General features: G+C 38.4%; 2 non-coding genes across 2 annotated transcripts; one reads left to right on the plus strand and one right to left on the minus strand.

Moving 5' to 3' along the window:
• The first annotated feature begins 3,867 nt into the window (after window positions 1–3,867).
• LOC148555675 (small nucleolar RNA R71) lies at window positions 3,868–3,975 on the plus strand. Its single transcript, XR_015888018.1, has one exon. It is a non-coding gene; the product is annotated as a small nucleolar RNA R71 (small nucleolar RNA).
• A 7,277-nt stretch (window positions 3,976–11,252) lies between these two features.
• Window positions 11,253–11,356, minus strand: LOC148555676 (small nucleolar RNA R71). Its single transcript, XR_015887720.1, has one exon. It is a non-coding gene; the product is annotated as a small nucleolar RNA R71 (small nucleolar RNA).
• Between the last annotated feature and the right edge of the window lie 5,843 nt (window positions 11,357–17,199).

Below are 17,199 nucleotides of genomic sequence, written 5' to 3' on the forward strand. Positions count from 1 at the left end.
ATGAAGACACAAACATAGATAAGCACTTAGCATAGAAAACGAAAAACAGAAAGTGAGAACAAGGAATGAGTCCACCTTAGTGATGGTGACATTTTCTTCTTGAGGAACCAATGATGTCCTTGAGCTCTTCTATGTCTCTTCCTTGTCTTTGTTGCTCTTCCCTCATTACTTTTTGATCTTCTCTAATTTCACAAAGGATGATGGAGTGCTCTTGATGTTCCACCCTTAGTTGTCCCATGTTGGAACTTAATTCTCCTAGGGAGGTGTTGATTTGCTCCCAATAGTTTTGTGGAGAAAAATGCATTTGAGGCATCTCCGGGATCTCATGGTGATGAGCTTCCTGCGCCTCTTGAGCTCCATGAGTGGGCTCTCTTGCTTGCTCCATCTTTTTCTTAGTGATGGGCTTCTCTTCCTCAATGTGAATGTCTCCTTCTATGAAAGCTCCAGCTGAGTAACATAGATGGCAAATAAGATGAGGAAAAGCTAGCCTTGCCCCAGGGGAGGGCTTTTCGGCTATTTTGTAGAGTTCAAGGGAGATGACTTCATAAACTTCTACTTCCTCTCCAATCATGATGCTATGGATCATGATGGCCCGATCCACAATAACTTCAGATCGGTTGCTAGTGGGGATGATGGAGCGTTGGATGAACTCCAACCATCCTCTAGCCACAGGCTTGAGGTCCAGTCTTCTTAGTTGAACCGGCTTGCCTTTGGAGTCAATCTTCCATTGAGCTCCTTCCACACATATGTCCATGAGGACTTGGTCCAACCTTTGATTAAAGTTGACCCTTCTAGTGTAGGGGCGCTCATCTCCTTGCATCATAGGCAAGTTAAACGCCAACCTCACATTTTCCGGACTAAAATCTAAGTATTTCCCCCGAACCATTGTAACATAATTCTTTGGATTCGGGTTCTTACTTTGATCATGGTTCCTAGTGATCCATGCATTGGCATAGAACTCTTGAACCATTAGGATGCCGACTTGTTGGATGGGGTTTGTTAGAACTTCCCAACCTCTTCTTTGGATTTCATGACGGATCTCCGGATACTCATTTTTCTTGAGTTTGAAAGGGACCTCGGGGATCACCTTCTTCTTGGCCACAACATCATAGAAGTGGTCTTGATGGGCTTTGGAGATGAATCTTTCCATCTCCCATGACTCGGAGGTGGAAGCTTTTGTCTTCCCTTTCTCTTTTCTAGAGGATTCTCCGGTCTTAGGTGCCAACAATGGTAATGGAAAAACAAAAAGCTTATGCTTTTACCACACCAAACTTAGAATTTTGCTCGCCCTCGAGCAAGAGAAGAAAGAATAAATGAAGAAGAAGAAGAAAATATGGAGAGGAGGGGGGAGGTGTGTTTCGGCCAAGAAGAGAAAGGAGGGTTGTGTTGTGAGAAAATGAGGAAGAATGGAGGGGTATATATAGGGAAGGGAGGGGGGTAAGTTCGGCCATTTAGGGTGGGTTTGGGTGGGAAATTGATTTTGAATTTTGAAGGTAGGTGGAGTTTATGAGGTAGGTTTATGGGGAAGAGTGGATGGATGTGAGTGGTGAAGAGGTGATGGGGAAGAGAGATTGAGGTGATTGGTGAAGGGTTTTGGGGAAGAGTGTTTATGGGATTGTGTGAAAGAGGGGTGAGAAGAAGTGAGTGGAGGTAGGTGGGGATCCTGTGGGGTCCACAGATCCTGAGGTGTTCAAGGATTTACAATCTTGCACCAAATTGGGCATGCAAAATGCCCTTGCACACAACTCTGGGCGTTCAGCGCCAGATTGGTGCTTGTTCTGGGCGTTGAACGCCCATTTGTAGCCTATTTCTGGCGTTGAACGCCAGAACCATGCTTGTTCTGGGCGTTCAGCGCCAGCTCTTCTCCAGGGTGCATTTCTGGCGTTCAAACGCCCAGATGCTGCCCATTTCTGGCGTTTAGCGCCAGAACCATGCTCTGTTCTGGCGTTGAACGCCCAAAACATGCTTCTTACTGGCGTTTAAGGTCTTCCTCCAGGGTGTGATTTTTCTTCTGCTGTTTTTGATTCCGTTCTCAAATTTTTGATTTATTTTGTGACTCCACATGATCATGTACCTATAAAGACATATAACTAATAAAAATATAATTGAATAAAAATTGGGTTGCCTCCCAACAAGCACTTCTTTAATGTCAATAGCTTGACAGTGGGCTCTCATGGAGCCTCACAGATGTGCAGAGCTTTGTTGAGACCTCCCAACACCAAACTTAGAGTTTGGATATGGGGGTTTGACACCAAACTTAGAGTTTGGTTGTGGCCTCCCAACACCAAACTTAAAGTTTGACTGTGGGGGCTTTGTTTGACTCTGCTTTGAGAGAAGCTTTTTATGCTTCCTCTCCATGGATGCAGAGAGAGATCCTTGAGTTGTAAACACAAGGTTGTCCTCATTTATTTGAAGGATCAATTCTCCTCTGTCCACATCAATCACAGCTCTTGCTGTGGCTAGGAAGGGTCTTCCAAGGATGATGAATTCATCCTCATACTTCCCAGTATCTAGGACTATGAAATCAGCAGGGATGTAAAGGCCTTCAACCTTTACTAACACGTCCTCTACTTGTCCATAAGCTTGTTTTCTTGAATTGTCTGCCATCTCTAGTGAGATTTTAGTGGCTTGCACCCCAAAGATTCCCAGTTTCTCTATTACAGAAAGGGGCATTAGGTTTATTCCTGAACCAAGGTCACACAGAGCCTTAAAGATCATGGTGCCTATGGTACAAGGTATTAAGAACTTTCCAGGATCCTGTTTCTTCTGAGGTAATGTCAGTTGATCCATATCACTTAGTTCATTGGTGAACAAGGGAGGTTCATCTTCCCAGGTTTCAATACCAAATAATTTGGCATTCAGCTTCATGATTGCACCAAGGAACTTGGCAGCTTGCTCTTCAGTAACATCCTCATTCTCTTCAGAAGAGGAATACTCATCAGAGCTCATGAATGGCATAAGGAGGTTTAATGGAATCTCTATGGTCTCTAGATGAGTCTCAGATTCCTTTGGTTCCTCAAAGTGAAGCTCCTTATTGATCACTGGACGTCCCAGGAGGTCTTCCTCCTTGGGATTCACGTCCTCTCCTTCCTTCACAGGTTCGGCCATGGTACTTAATTCAATGGCCTTGCACTCTCCTTTTGGATTCTCTTCTGTATTGCTTGGGAGAGTTCTAGGAGGGATTTCAGTGATCTTTTTACTCAGCTGGCCCACTTGTCCCTCCAAATTTCTAATGGATGACCTTGTTTCATTCATGAAACTTACAGTGGCCTTAGATAGATCAGAGACTAAGTTAGCTAAATTAGAGGTATTTTGTTCAGAGTTCTCTGTCTATTGCTGAGTGGATGATGGAAAAGGCTTGCTATTGCTAAACCTGTTTCTTCCACCATTATTAAAGCCTTGTTGAGACTTTTGTTGATCCTTCCATGAGAAATTTGGATGATTTCTCCATGATGGATTATAGGTGTTTCCATAAGGTTCACCTAAGTAATTCACCTCTGCTATTGCAGGGTTCTCAGGATCATAGGCCTCTTCAGAGGGCACCTCTTGAGTACTGTTGGATGCAGCTTGCATTCCATTCAGACTCTGAGAAATCATATTGACTTGCTGAGTCAATATTTTATTCTGAGCCAATATGGCATTCAGAGTATTAATTTCAAGAACTCCCTTCTTCATAGGCGTCCCATTATTCACAGGATTCCTCTCAGAAGTGTACATGAACTGGTTATTAGCAACCATGTCAATGAGTTCTTGAGCTTCTGCAGGCATTTTCTTTAGGTGAATGGATCCACCTGCAGAAGTATCCAATGACATCTTTGATAGCTCAGATAAACCATCATAGAATATATCCAGGATGGTCCATTCTGAAAGCATGTCAGAAGGACACTTTTTGGTCAGCTGCTTGTATCTTTCCCAAGCTTCATAGAGGGATTCACCTTCTTTCTGTCTGAAGGTTTGAACATCCACTCTAAGCTTGCTCAGCTTTTGAGGAGGAAAGAACTTGGCTAAGAAAGCCGTGACCAGCTTGTCCCAAGAGTTCAGGCTATCTCTGGGTTGAGAATCCAACCACACTCTAGCTCTGTCTCTTACAGAAAAAGGGAAAAGCATGAGCCTGTAGACTTTAGGATCTACTCCATTAGTCTTAACAGTATCACATATCTACAAGAATTCAGTTAAGAACTGAAAAGGATCTTCAGATGGAAGTCCATGAAACTTGCAGTTCTGCTGCATTGGAGAAACTAGCTGAGGTTTCATCTCAAAGTTGTTTGCTCCAATGGCAGGAATGGAGATGCTTCTTCCATGTAAATTGGAATTAGGTGCAGTAAACTCACCAAGCATTCTCCTTGCATTATTATTATTTTCGGCTGCCATCTCCTCTTCCTGTTCGAAAATTTCTGAAAGGTTCTCTCTGGATTTTTGTAATTTAGCTTCTCTTAGTTTCCTTTTCAGAGTCTTTTCAGGTTCTGGATCTGCTTCAACAAGAATATTCTTGTCCTTGCTCCTGCTCATATGACAAAGAAGAGGGCATAGAAAAAATAATAATAATGGGGATCCTTTATACCACAGTATAGAGGTCCTTGTGTGAGTAGAAGAAAAGAAGAAGAAAATCTGAACTCAGAGAGAAAGAGGGAGTTCAGATTTTTGGTGAGTGATGTGAGAAAGAGATATTAGTAGATGAATAAATAATTAGAAGGAGATGAGGGAGAAGAGTTTTCGAAAATTATTTTTTGAAAAAAAGGGTTAGAGATTTTCGAAAATAGTTTTTGAAAAAGGTTAGTAATTTTCGAAAATTAAAATAAAAAATTAAAATAATTAGTTAATTAAAAAGAAATTTTGAAAAAGAGGGAAGATATTTTCGAAAATTAGAGAGAGAGGGAGTTAGTTAGGTAGTTTTGAAAAAGATAAGAAACAAACAAAAAGTTAGTTAGTTAGTTGAAACAAATTTGAAAATCAATTTTGAAGAGATAAGAGGATAAGAAGTTAGAAAGGATATTTTAAAATCAAATTTTGAAAAAGATAAGATAAAGAGATATTTTTTAAAAGATATGATTGAAATTAGTTTTGAAAAAGATTTGATTTTTAAAATCACAATAAATGACTTGATTCACAAGAAATCACAAGATATGATTCTAGAACTCAAAGTTTGAATCTTTCTTAACAAGCAAGTAACAAACTTGAAATTTTTGAATCAAAACATTAATTGATGATGTTATTTTCGAAAAGTATGAGGTAAAATTAAGAAAAAGATTTTGGAAAAATATTTTTGAAATTTTCGAAAATAACTAAGAAAATTGAAAAGGATTTGATTTTTGAAAAAGATTTTGAAAAAGATAGGATTTTAAATTGAAAATTTGATTTAACTCATAAAAACAACTAGATTTTAAAAATTTTTGAAAAAGTCAAATCTAATTTTTGAAATTTTAAGAGAGAAAAAGGGAAAGAAATTTTTTTTTTATGATGAGAGGGAAAAACATGAAAAAGATGCAATGCATGAAATTTTTAGATCAAAACAATGAATGCATGCAAGAATGCTATGGATGTCAAGATGAACACCAAGAACGCTTTGAATGTCAAGGTGAACATCAAGAACTTATTTTTGAAAATTTTTATATGCAAAGAAAACATGCAAGACACCAAACTTAGAAATCTTTCATGTTTAGACTCTATGAATGCAAAAATGCACATGTAAAACAAGAAAAGACACAAAACATGAAAACATCAAGATCAAACAAGAAGACTTACCAAGAACAACTTGAAGATCATGAAGAACACTATGAATGCATGAATTTTTCGAACAATGCAAGATGAATATGCAATTGACACCAAACTTTCAACTTGACTCAAGACTCAAACAAGAAACATGAAATATTTTTTATTTTTATGATTTTATGATTTTTTGTATTTTCTTTTAATTAAATTTTTTTTTTGAAAATTATTTTGAAAAAGAAAAATAAGGATTCCACAATTTTTAATATGAATTCCAGGAATCTTGTACTCTTATTCTAAAGCTCCAATCAAAGGGTCAGGCATGGCTTAATAGCCAGTCAAGCTTTAGTATGTAACTCAGACATGACACACCTGACATTCCCTACAGCCAGCCAGGCTTCAACATGCCTCATGAAACACTAGAATTCATTCTTAAAAATTCTGAAGAAAAATATATTTTTGAAAACATTTTTATTTTAAAATTTTTTTTCGAAAACAAAGGAGAAATTTTTGAAAGATTTTTTTTTTTTTGAAAACTTTTTGAAAAGAAAACGAAAAGAAAGTTACCCAATCTGAGCAACAAGATGAACCGTCAGTTATCCAAACTCGAACAATCCCCGGCAACGGCGCCAAAAACTTGGTGTTGTTGCCGGATCAAAATTTGGCACTAATGTTACCGGACCAAAAGCTTGCCGAAAACTCGAACAATCCCCGGCAACGGCACCAAGAACTTGGTGCACGAAATTGTGATCTCTGGTAATGGCTCCAAAAACTTGGTACTCTAATCTCAATTCATAATTTGTCACAACTTCGATACAACTAACCAGCAAGTGCACTGGGTCGTCCAAGTAATAAACCTTACGTGAGTAAGGGTCGATCCCACGGAGATTGTTGGTATGAAGCAAGCTATGGTCACCTTGTAAATCTTAGTCAGGCGAATAATAATTGATTATGGAGTTTTCGAAAATTATACTAATTAAACAGAAAATAGGGATAGAAACACTTATGTAATTCATTGGTGAGAATTTCAGATAAGCGTGTAGAGATGCTTTCGTTCCTCTGAATCTCTGCTTTCCCGCTGTCTTCATCCAATCAGTCTTACTCCTTTCCATGGCTGGCTTTATGCAAGGGCATCACCGTTGTCAATGGTTACATCCCCTTCTCTTGTGAAAATGGTCCAAATGCTCTGTCACAGCACGGCTAATCATCTGAGGTTCCCGATCATGCTGGAATAGGATTCACCTCCTTTTGCGTCTGTCACTACGCCCAGCAATTGCGAGTTTGAAGCTCGTCACAGCCATTCAATCCCAGAATCCTACTCAGAATACCACAGACAAGGTTTAGACCTTCCGGATTCTCATGAATGCCGCCATCAATCTAGCTTACACCACGAAGATTCTGATTAAGAGATCTAAGAGATAATCATTCAATCGAAGGTAGAACGGAAGTGGTTGTCAGGCACGCGTTCATGGGGAATGATGATGATTGTCACGTTCATCACATTCAGGTTGAAGTGCGACTGAATATCTTAGAAGCGGAATAATTTGAATTGAATAGAAAACAGTAGTACTTTGCATTAATCTTTGAGGAACAGCAGAGCTCCACACCTTAATTTATGGAGTGTAGAAACTCTACCGTTAAAAATACATAAGTGAAAGGTCCAGGCATGGCCGAATGGCCAGCCCCCATGATCTAAGAACCAGGCGTCCAAAGATGTCTAATACAATAGTAAAAAGTCCTATTTATAATAAACTAGCTACTAGGGTTAACATAAGTAAGTAATTGATGCATAAATCCACTTCTGGGGCCCACTTGGTGTGTGCTTGGGCTGAGCTTGAATGTTACACGTGCAGAAGCTCTTTCTGGAGTTGAACGCCAGGTTGTAACGTATTTCTGGCGTTCAACTCTGGTTTGTGACGTGTTTCTGGCGTTTAACTCTAGATAGCAGCGTAGAACTGGCGTTCAACGCCCTTTTACGTCGTCTAAACTCGTTCAAAGTATGGACTATTATACATTGATAGAAAGCCCTGGATGTCTACTTTCCAACACAATTGGAAGCGCACCATTTGGAGTTCTGTAGCTCCAGAAAATCTACTTTGAGTGCAGGGAGGTCAGGATCCAACAGCATCAGCAGTCCTTCTTCAACCTCTGAATCTGATTTTTGCTCAAGTCCCTCAATTTCAGCCAGAAAATACCTGAAATCATAGAAAAAGACACAAACTCATAGTAAAGTCCAGAAATGTGAATTTAACATAAAAACTAATGAAAATATCCCTAAAAGTAACTAGATTCTACTAAAAACATACTAAAAATAATGCCAAAAAGCGTATAAATTATCCGCTCATCAGTTACTCGCTTAGCCAAGATCGTGTGCCTGACAACCACAAAGCACTCTACATGATGTTCAACGTAGTCATTGTACGATAGCCAGAGTATATTCTCTTGGATATCTAATACACGGACCAAGTCCGTGAGATTAGTATCTTCGTGGTATAAGCTAGAATTATTGGCAGCATTCCTGGAATCCAGAAAGTCTAAACCTTGTCTATGGTATTCCGAGTAGGATCTGGGAAGGGATGACTGTAAAGAGCTTCAAACCTGCGAATGTTGGGCACAAGTGACAGTGTGCAAAAGGAAAATGGTCCTATTCTGACGCTAGCGGGAACCGACAGATGATTAGCCGTGCGATGACAACACATATGGATTTGTTTTCATCCGAGAGGATCATACAGCTTGCCATGGAAGGAGGTAACGCATGGTTGGAAGAAAGAAATAGGAAAGCAGAGGTTCAGAAGCAACAACGCATCTCCATACGCTTATCTGAAATTCCCACCAGTGAATTACATAAGTATTTCTATCTTATTTTATGCTTTATTTATATTTTAATTATAAAAACTTCATAACCAATTTAATCCGCCTGACTGAGATTTACAAGGATGACCATAGCTTGCTTCAAGCCGACAATCTCCGTGGGATCGACCCTTACTCACGTAAGGTATTACTTGGACGACCCAGTGCACTTGCTGGTTAGTTGCATCGGAGTTGTGAAGAAGTGTTGAGATCACGATTTCACCATACCAAGTTTTTGAATCACAATTTCGTGCACCAAATTTTTGGCGCCGTTGCCGGGGATTGTTCGAGTTTGGACAACTGACGGTTCATCTTGTTGCTCAGATTAGGTAATTTTATTTTATTTTTAAGCATTTTATTTTTTTTCAAAAAATTCAAAAAAATATATATTTTATTTTTTTCTTCAAAATTTTTAAGAATGAATTCTAGAGTTTCATCATGATCTGTTGAAGCCTGGCTGGCTGTCAAGTCCATGTCTAAATTTTTTGGACCGAGGCTTCCACTTATCATTGCAAGAGCCTTTTGATTCCCATCAATTTGGCTGTTGTATGTAATGCTCTGCTGAAGCTTGGCTGGCCATTGGCCATGTCTAATCTTTTGGACCGAAGCTTTTACATGAGGCTTGCTGGCTATTAAGCCATGTCTAAATTTTTGGACCGAAGCTTTAGACTAACATTGAATGATTCCTGGAATTCTTATTAAAAATTTTGAATTTCCTTATTTTCTTTTCCTAAAATAATTTTCGAAAAATCCAAAAAGAAAAAAATTAATAAAATCATAAAAACCAAAAATATTTTGTGTTTCTTATTTGAGTCTAGTGTCAATTTTTAAGTTTGGTGTCAATTGCATCTTTTTTATTTTTCTTAAAATTTTCAAAAACTCATGCATGATGTTCTTCATGATCTTCAAGTTGTTCTTGATTGTTTCCCTATTTGATCTTTGCATTTTCTTGTTTTGTGTTTGTTTTTGTTTTTCATATGCATTTTCAATTTGTTAGTGTCTCAACATTAAAAATTTCTAAGTTTGGTGTCTTGCATGTTTTTCTTTTCTTAAAAATTTTTAAAAATAAGTTCTTGGTGTTCATCTTGACATTCAAAGTGTTCTTGCATGCATATTTTTGTTTTGATCTTAAATTTTTATGTCTTGTGTCATTTAGATGTTTTTCTCTCTTCTCATTAAAAACTCAAAAATAAAAAAAAATATCTTTCCCTTATTCTTCTCATAAATTTCGAAATTTTGATTGACTGAGTCAAAAATTTTTAAAATTTAGTTGTTTCTTATGAGTCAAGTCAAATTTTCAATTTAAAAATCTTATCTTTTCAATTATTTTTTCAACAATCAAATCTTTTTCATTTTTATCTTATTTTCGAAAATTTAAAAAAAAAAATTTCAAAATTTTTTTCTTATTTTTGTTTCATATTTTCGAAATTAATGCTAACAATTAATGTTTTGAGTCAACAAATTTCAAGTTGTTACTTGCCTATTAAGAAAGGTTCAATCTTTAATTTCTAAAATCATATCTTATAATTTCTTATTAGTCAAGTAATCAACTTTAATTTCAAAAATAAAATCTTTTTAATTTTTTTTTCAAATCTTTTTTCAAAATAAATTTCAATCATATCTTTTTCAAAACTTAATTTCAAAATATTTTCTAACTTCTTATCTTTTCAAAATTGATTTTCAAATCTTTTTCAATTAACCACTTAACTTTTTATTTGATTTTTAAAATTTTTATCTTTTTCAAAACTACCTAACTACTTTTCTCTCTCTAATTTTCGAAAACCCCTCACCATTTTTTTCAAAATTCCTTTTTAATTAACTAATTATTTGAAATTTTAATTTTTATTTTAATCCTTTTAATAATTTCGAATTCTAACTAATAATTAAAATAAAAACAAAAATATTTTTCTTTTCTTTTTAAATTAGTATTCGAATTCTTCTATCTCTCATCTCTTTCTATTTATTTATTTAATTACTAACACTTCTCTTCTCCTTATAATTCGAACCCTCTCCCTCTCTCTGTGTTCGAATTCTTCATCTCTTTTCTCTACATCATTCTTCTATTCTTCTCTTCTTCTCTTCTTCTACTCATATAAAGGAATCTCTATACTGTGACATAGAGGATTCTTCTTCTTTTCTGTTCTCTTCTTTTTCATATGAGCAGGAGCAAGGATAAGAATATTCTTGTTGAAGCTGATCCGGAACCTGAAAGGACTCTAAAGAGGAAACTAAGAGAAGCTAAAGCACAACACTCTAGAGAGGACCTGACAGAATTTTTCGAAAAAGAAGAAGAGATGGCCGAACCCAACAACAATGGTGGAGATGCAAGGAAGATGCTTGGTGACTTTATTGCACCCTCTTCTGACTTCTGTGGAAGGAGCATCTCAATTCCTATAATTGGAGCAAACAACTTTGAGCTTGAGCCTCAACTAGTTTCTCTAATGCAGCAGAATTGCAAGTTTCATGGACTTCCATTGGAAGATCCTCATCAGTTTTTAGCTGAATTCTTGCAAATATGTGACACTGTTAAGACCCATGGGGTTAATCCTGAGGTCTACAGACTTATGCTTTTCCCTTTTGCTGTAAGAGACAGAGCTAGGACATGGTTGAACTCACAACCTAAAGTAAGCCTGAACTCTTGGGAAAAGTTGGTCATTGCTTTCTTAGCCAAATTCTTTCCACCTCAAAAGTTGAGCAAGCTTAGAGTGGAAGTCCAAACCTTTAGACAGAAGGAAGGTAAATCCCTCTATGAAGCTTGGGAAAGATACAAGCAATTGACCAGAAGGTGTCCTTCTGGCATGCTTTCAGAATGGAGCATCATATACATATTCTATGATGGTCTGTATGAATTGTCCAAGATGTCATTGGACAACTCTGCTGGTGGATCTCTTCATCTGAAGAAAATGCCTGAAGAAGCCCAGGAACTCATTGAAATGGTTGCAAATAACCAGTTTATATACACTTCTGAAAGAAATCCTGTGAATAATGGGACAACTCAGAAGAAATGAGTTCTGGAGATTGATACTCTGAATGCCATATTGGCTCAGAATAAAATATTGACTCAGCAAGTCAATATGATATCTCAGAGTCTGATTGGAATGCAGGCTGCATCAGGCAGTACTAAGGAAGCCTCCTCTGAAGGAGAAGCTTATGACCCTGAGAATCCTGGAATGGAAGAAATGAATTACATGGTAGAATCCTATGGAAACACTTACAATCCTTCATGGAGGAATCATCCTAATCTCTTATGGAAGGATCAACAGAAGCCTAATCAAGGCTTCAATAATAATAATGGTGGAAGAAACAGGTTTGGCAATAGCAAACCTTTTCCATCATCTTCTCAGCAATAGACATTCTAAGCAGAGCCACTCTGACTTAGCAACTGTAATCTCTGATCTATCTAAGACCACTCTCAGTTTCATGACTGAAGCAAGGTCCTACATTAGAAATTTGGAGGCACAAGTGGGTCAGCTGAGTAAAAGAGTTACTGAACTCCCTCCTAGTACTCTCCCAAGCAATATAGAAGAGAATCCAAAGAGAAAGTGCAAGGCCATAAACACGTCCCACATGGCCAAACCTGTAGAGGAGGGCAAGGCAGTGATTTCTAGTGAGGAAGACCTCAATGGACGTCCACTGGCCTCCAAAAAATTCCCTAATGAGGAACCAAAGGAATCTGAGACTCATAGAGAGACCATATAGATTTCACTGAACTTACTATTGCCATTCATGAGCTCTGATGAGTATTCTTCCTCTGAAGAGGATGAAGATATTATTGAAGAGCAAGTTGCTCAGTATCTAGGAGCAATCATGAAGCTGAATGCCAAGTTATTTGGTAATGAGACTTGGGAGGATAAACCCCCATTGCTCATCAATGAACTGAATGATCTGGTTCAACTGAAATTACCTCAGAAGAAACAGGATTCTGGAAAGTTCTTAATACCTTGTACCATAGGCACCATGACCTTTGAGAAGGCTCTGTGTGACCTGGGGTCAGGGATAAACCTCATGCCCCTCTCTGTAATTGAGAAACTAGGGATCTTTGAGGTGCAAGCTGCAAGAATCTCATTAGAGATGGCAGACAATTCAAGGAAACAGGCTTATAAACTTGTAGAAGATGTCTTAGTGAAGGTTGAAGGCTATTACGTCCCTGCTGACTTCATAATCCTAGACACTGGGAAGGATGAGGATGAGTCCATCATCCTAGGAAGACCCTTCCTAGCCACAGCAAAAGCTGTAATTGATGTGGACAGAGGAGAGCTAGTCCTTCAATTGAATGAGGACTACCTTGTGTTTAAGGCTCAAGGATCTCCATCTGTAACCATGGAGAGGAAGCATAAAAAGCTTCTCTCAATACAGAGTCAACCAGAGCCCCCACACTCAAATTCTAAGTTTGGTGTTGGGAGGCCACCACTAAGCTCTGAATCTCTGTGAGGCTCTCTAAAGAGCTCACTGTCAAGCTATTGACATTAAAGAATCGCTTATTGAGAGGCAACCCAATGTTATTTAATTATATTTATTTATTTTTCATTGTTATTTTATGTTTTCTTTAGGTTGATGATCATGTGAAGTCACAAAAACAACTGAAAAATCAAAAACAGAATGAAAAATAGCATAAAAAATAGCACACCCTGGAAGACAGGCTTACTGGCGTTTAAACGCCAGTAAGGATAGCAGAATGGGCGTTTAACGCCCAGCCTGGCAGCATTCTGGGCGTTAAACGCCAGAATGGGCAGCACTCTGGTCGTTTAATGCCAGAAAGGGCTGTCTGGCATCTGGCTGGCGTTAAACACCAGAAATAGGCATCTGGCTGGCGTTTAATGCCAGAAATGGGCAGTAGAGTGGCGTTTAACGTCAGGAAAGGTAGCAGGACTGGCGTTTAACGCCAGAAAAGGTAGCAGAGCTGGCGTTAAATGCCAGATTTGGCACACAATGGGCGTTTAAATGCCAAAATGGTGCAGGGAGCAGAATTCCTTGACACCTCAGGATCTGTGGACCCCACAGGATCCCCACCTACCCCACCTCTTCTTCTCTCCTCTTCACACTTTTCCATAACACTCTTTCCCAAAAACCCTTGACCAATCACCTCAATACCTCTTCCCCAAACACCCTTCACCTATCAAATCTTACCCTCTTCTCCATACTCTCTTCACCACTCACATCCATCCATCATTAAACTCCACCTACCTCACCATTCAAATTCAAACCATTTCCCTCCCAAACCCATCCCTTCATGACCGAATTCTCTCTCTCCTTTACCCTATAAATACCCCTCCTTACCACCTTTATTTTCACACAACATACACACTACTACCCCCTTAGCCGAAACCATCACTACCTTCCATCTCCTCTATTTCTTCTTCTTCTCCTCCTTTCTTTCTTCTTTTGCTCAAGGACGAGCAAACATTTTAAGTTTGGTGTGGAAAAAGCTCTGCTTTTTTGTTTTTTCATAACCATTGATGGCACCTAAGGCCGGAGAAACCTCTAGAAAGAGGAAAGGAAAGGCAATTGCTTCTACATCCGAGTCATGGAAGATGGAGAGATTCATCTCAAAAGTGCATTAAGACCACTTCTATGAAGTTGTGGCAAAGAAAAAGGTGATCCCCGAGGTCCCCATCAAGCTCAAAAAGAGTGAATATCCGGAGATCCGACATGAGATTCGAAGAAGAGGTTGGGAAATTCTCACCAACCCCATTCAACAAGTCGAGATCTTAATGGTTCAAGAGTTCTATGCTAATGCATGGATCACTAAGAACCATGACCAAAGTGTGAAGCCGAACCCAAAGAATTGGCTCACAATGGTTCAAAGGAAATACTTGGATTTCAGTCCGGAAAATGTGAGGTTGGCATTCAACTTGCCAATGACGCAAGGAGACCCTCACCCTTTCACTAGAAGGGTCAACTTTGATCAAAGGTTGGACCAAGTCTTTAAGGACATTTGTGTGGAAGGCACTCAATGGAAGAGAGACTCAAGAGGCAAGCTGGTTCAACTAAAAAGGGTTGACTTCAAGCCCGTGGCTAGGGGATGCTTAGAGTTCATCCAACGCTCTATCATTCCTACTAGCAACCGGTCTGAAGTTACAATAGACCGGGCTATCATGATCCATAGTATCATGATTGGAGAGGAAGTAGAAGTTCATGAGATCATATCCCTAGAACTCTACAAGGTGGCGGACAAGTCCTCTACTTTGGCAATGTTAGCCTTCCCTCATCTCATTTGTCACCTCTGCAATTTGGCTGGAATTGTCATAGAGGAAGACACCCTCATTGAAGAGGACAAGCCCATCACTAAGAAAAAGGTGGAGCAAACAAGAGAGCCTACTCATGGACCTTAACAAGAGCATGAGGAAATTCCTCATCATGAAATCCCTGAGATGCCTCAAGGGATGCATTTTCCTCCACATGACTATTGGGGGCAAATCAACACCTCTTTAGGAGAACTGAGTTCCAACATGGAACAACTAAGAATGGAGCACCAAGAGCACTCCATCATCCTCCATGAAATTAGAGAGGACCAAATGGCCATGAGAGAGGAGCAACAAAGGCAAGGAAGAGACATTGAGGAGCTCAAGCACTCCATAAGATCTTCAAAAGGAAGAACTAGCCACCATCACTAAGGTGGACCCGTTCTTTAATTTCCTTGTTCTTTATTTTCTGTTTTTTGTTCCCTATGCTTTATATTTTATCTATGTTTGTGTCTTTATTACATGATCATTAGTGTTTAGTGTTTATGTCTTAAAGCTATGAATGTCCTATGAATCCTTCACCTTTCTTAAATGAAAAATGTTTTTAATTATAAAAGAAAAAAAATACATGAATTTTGAATTACATCTTGAAAATAATCTAATTATTTTGATGTGGTGGCAATACTTTTTGTTTTCTGAATGAATGCTTGAACAGTGCATATTTTTGATATTGATGTTTATGAATGTTTAAATTGTTGGCTCTTTAAAGAATAATGAAAAAAGAGAAATGTTATTGATGATCTGAAAAATCATAAAATTGATTCTTGAAGCAAGAAAAAGCAGTGAATACAAAGCTTGCGAAAAAAAAAGAAAGAAAAAGAAAAAGCAAGCAGAAAAAAGCCAATAGCCCTTTAAACCAAAAGGCAAGGGTAAAAAGGATCCAAGGCTTTGAGCATTAATGGATAGAAGGGTCCAAAGGAATAAAATCCTAGTCTAAGCGGCTAAACCAAGCTGTCCCTAACCATGTGCTTGTGGCGTGAAGGTGTCAAGTGAAGAGCTTGAGACTGAGCGGTTAAAGTCGTGGTCCAAAGCAAAAAGAGTGTGCTTAAGAGCTCTGGACACCTCTAACTGGGGACTCTAGCAAAGCTGAGTCACAATCTGAAACAGTTCACCCAGTTATGTGTCTGTGGCATTTATGTATCCGGTGGTAATACTGGAAAACAAAATGCTTAGGGTCACGGCCAAGACTCATAAAGTAGCTGTATTCAAGAATCAACATACTGAACTAGGAGAATCAATAACACTATTTGAATTCTGAGTTCCTATAGATGCCAATCATTCTGAACATCAAAGGATAAAGTGAGATGCCAAAACTGTTCAGAAGTAGGAAGCTACTAACCCCGCTCATCTAATTGGAAATGAGCTTCATTGATATTTGGGATTCATTGTATTTTCTCTTCTTTTTATCCTATTTTGTTTCTAGTTGCTTGGGGACAAGCAACAATTTAAGTTTGGTGTTGTGATGAGCGGATAATTTATACCCTTTTTAGCATTGTTTTTACATAGTTTTTTTAGTATGTTTTAATTAGTTTTTATCATATTTTTATTAGTTTTTATTCAAAAATCACATTTCTAGACTTTACTATGAGTTTGTGTGTTTTTCTGTGATTTCAGGTATTTTCTGGCTGAAATTGAGGGACCTGAGCACAAATCTGATTCAGAGGCTGAAAAAGGACTGCAGATGCTGTTGGATTCTGACCTCCCTGCACTCGAAGTGAATTTTCTGGAGCTACAGAAGCCCAATTGGCGCGCTCTTAATTGTGTTGCAAGGTAGACATCTTGGGCTTTTCCAGCAATATGTAATAGTCCATACTTTACCCGAGATTTGATGGCCCAAACTGGCGTTCAAAGACTGCCTAAAATATTATGGCGTAAAACGCCCAAACTGGCACCAGAATTGTAGTTAAACGCCCAAGCTGGCACCAAAGCTGGCATTTAATTCCAGGAACAGCCTATGCAAGAAAAAGCTTCAATGCTCAGCCTAAGCACACACCAAGTGGGCCCTGTAAGTGAATTTCTGCACTATCTGCACTTAGTTACTCATTTTCTGTAAACCCTAGTTACTAGACTAGTATAAAAACTACTTTTAGAGATTTATTTCATATCTTATCAAGTTTTTAATCCTATCAACTTGGATTATTGTACACGTTTGGAGGCTGGCCTCACGGCCATACCTAGACCTCTTTCACTTATGTATTTTCTATGGTGGAGTTTCTACACCCCATAGATTAAGGTGTGGAGCTCTGCTGTTCTTCATGAATTAATGCAATTACTACTGTTTTTCTATTCAATTCACACCTACTTCTTCTCCAAGATATACTCTCATACTTAATTCAGTTAAGTCATAATGAAGGGGTGACCCGTGACAATCACCCAATCTTCGTTACTCGCTTAGCCAAGA

The sequence above is a fragment of the Arachis ipaensis genome, chromosome B6, assembly GCF_059453495.1.
Source record: "Arachis ipaensis isolate K30076 ecotype BB chromosome B6, ASM5945349v1, whole genome shotgun sequence".
Taxonomy (NCBI): domain Eukaryota; kingdom Viridiplantae; phylum Streptophyta; class Magnoliopsida; order Fabales; family Fabaceae; genus Arachis; species Arachis ipaensis.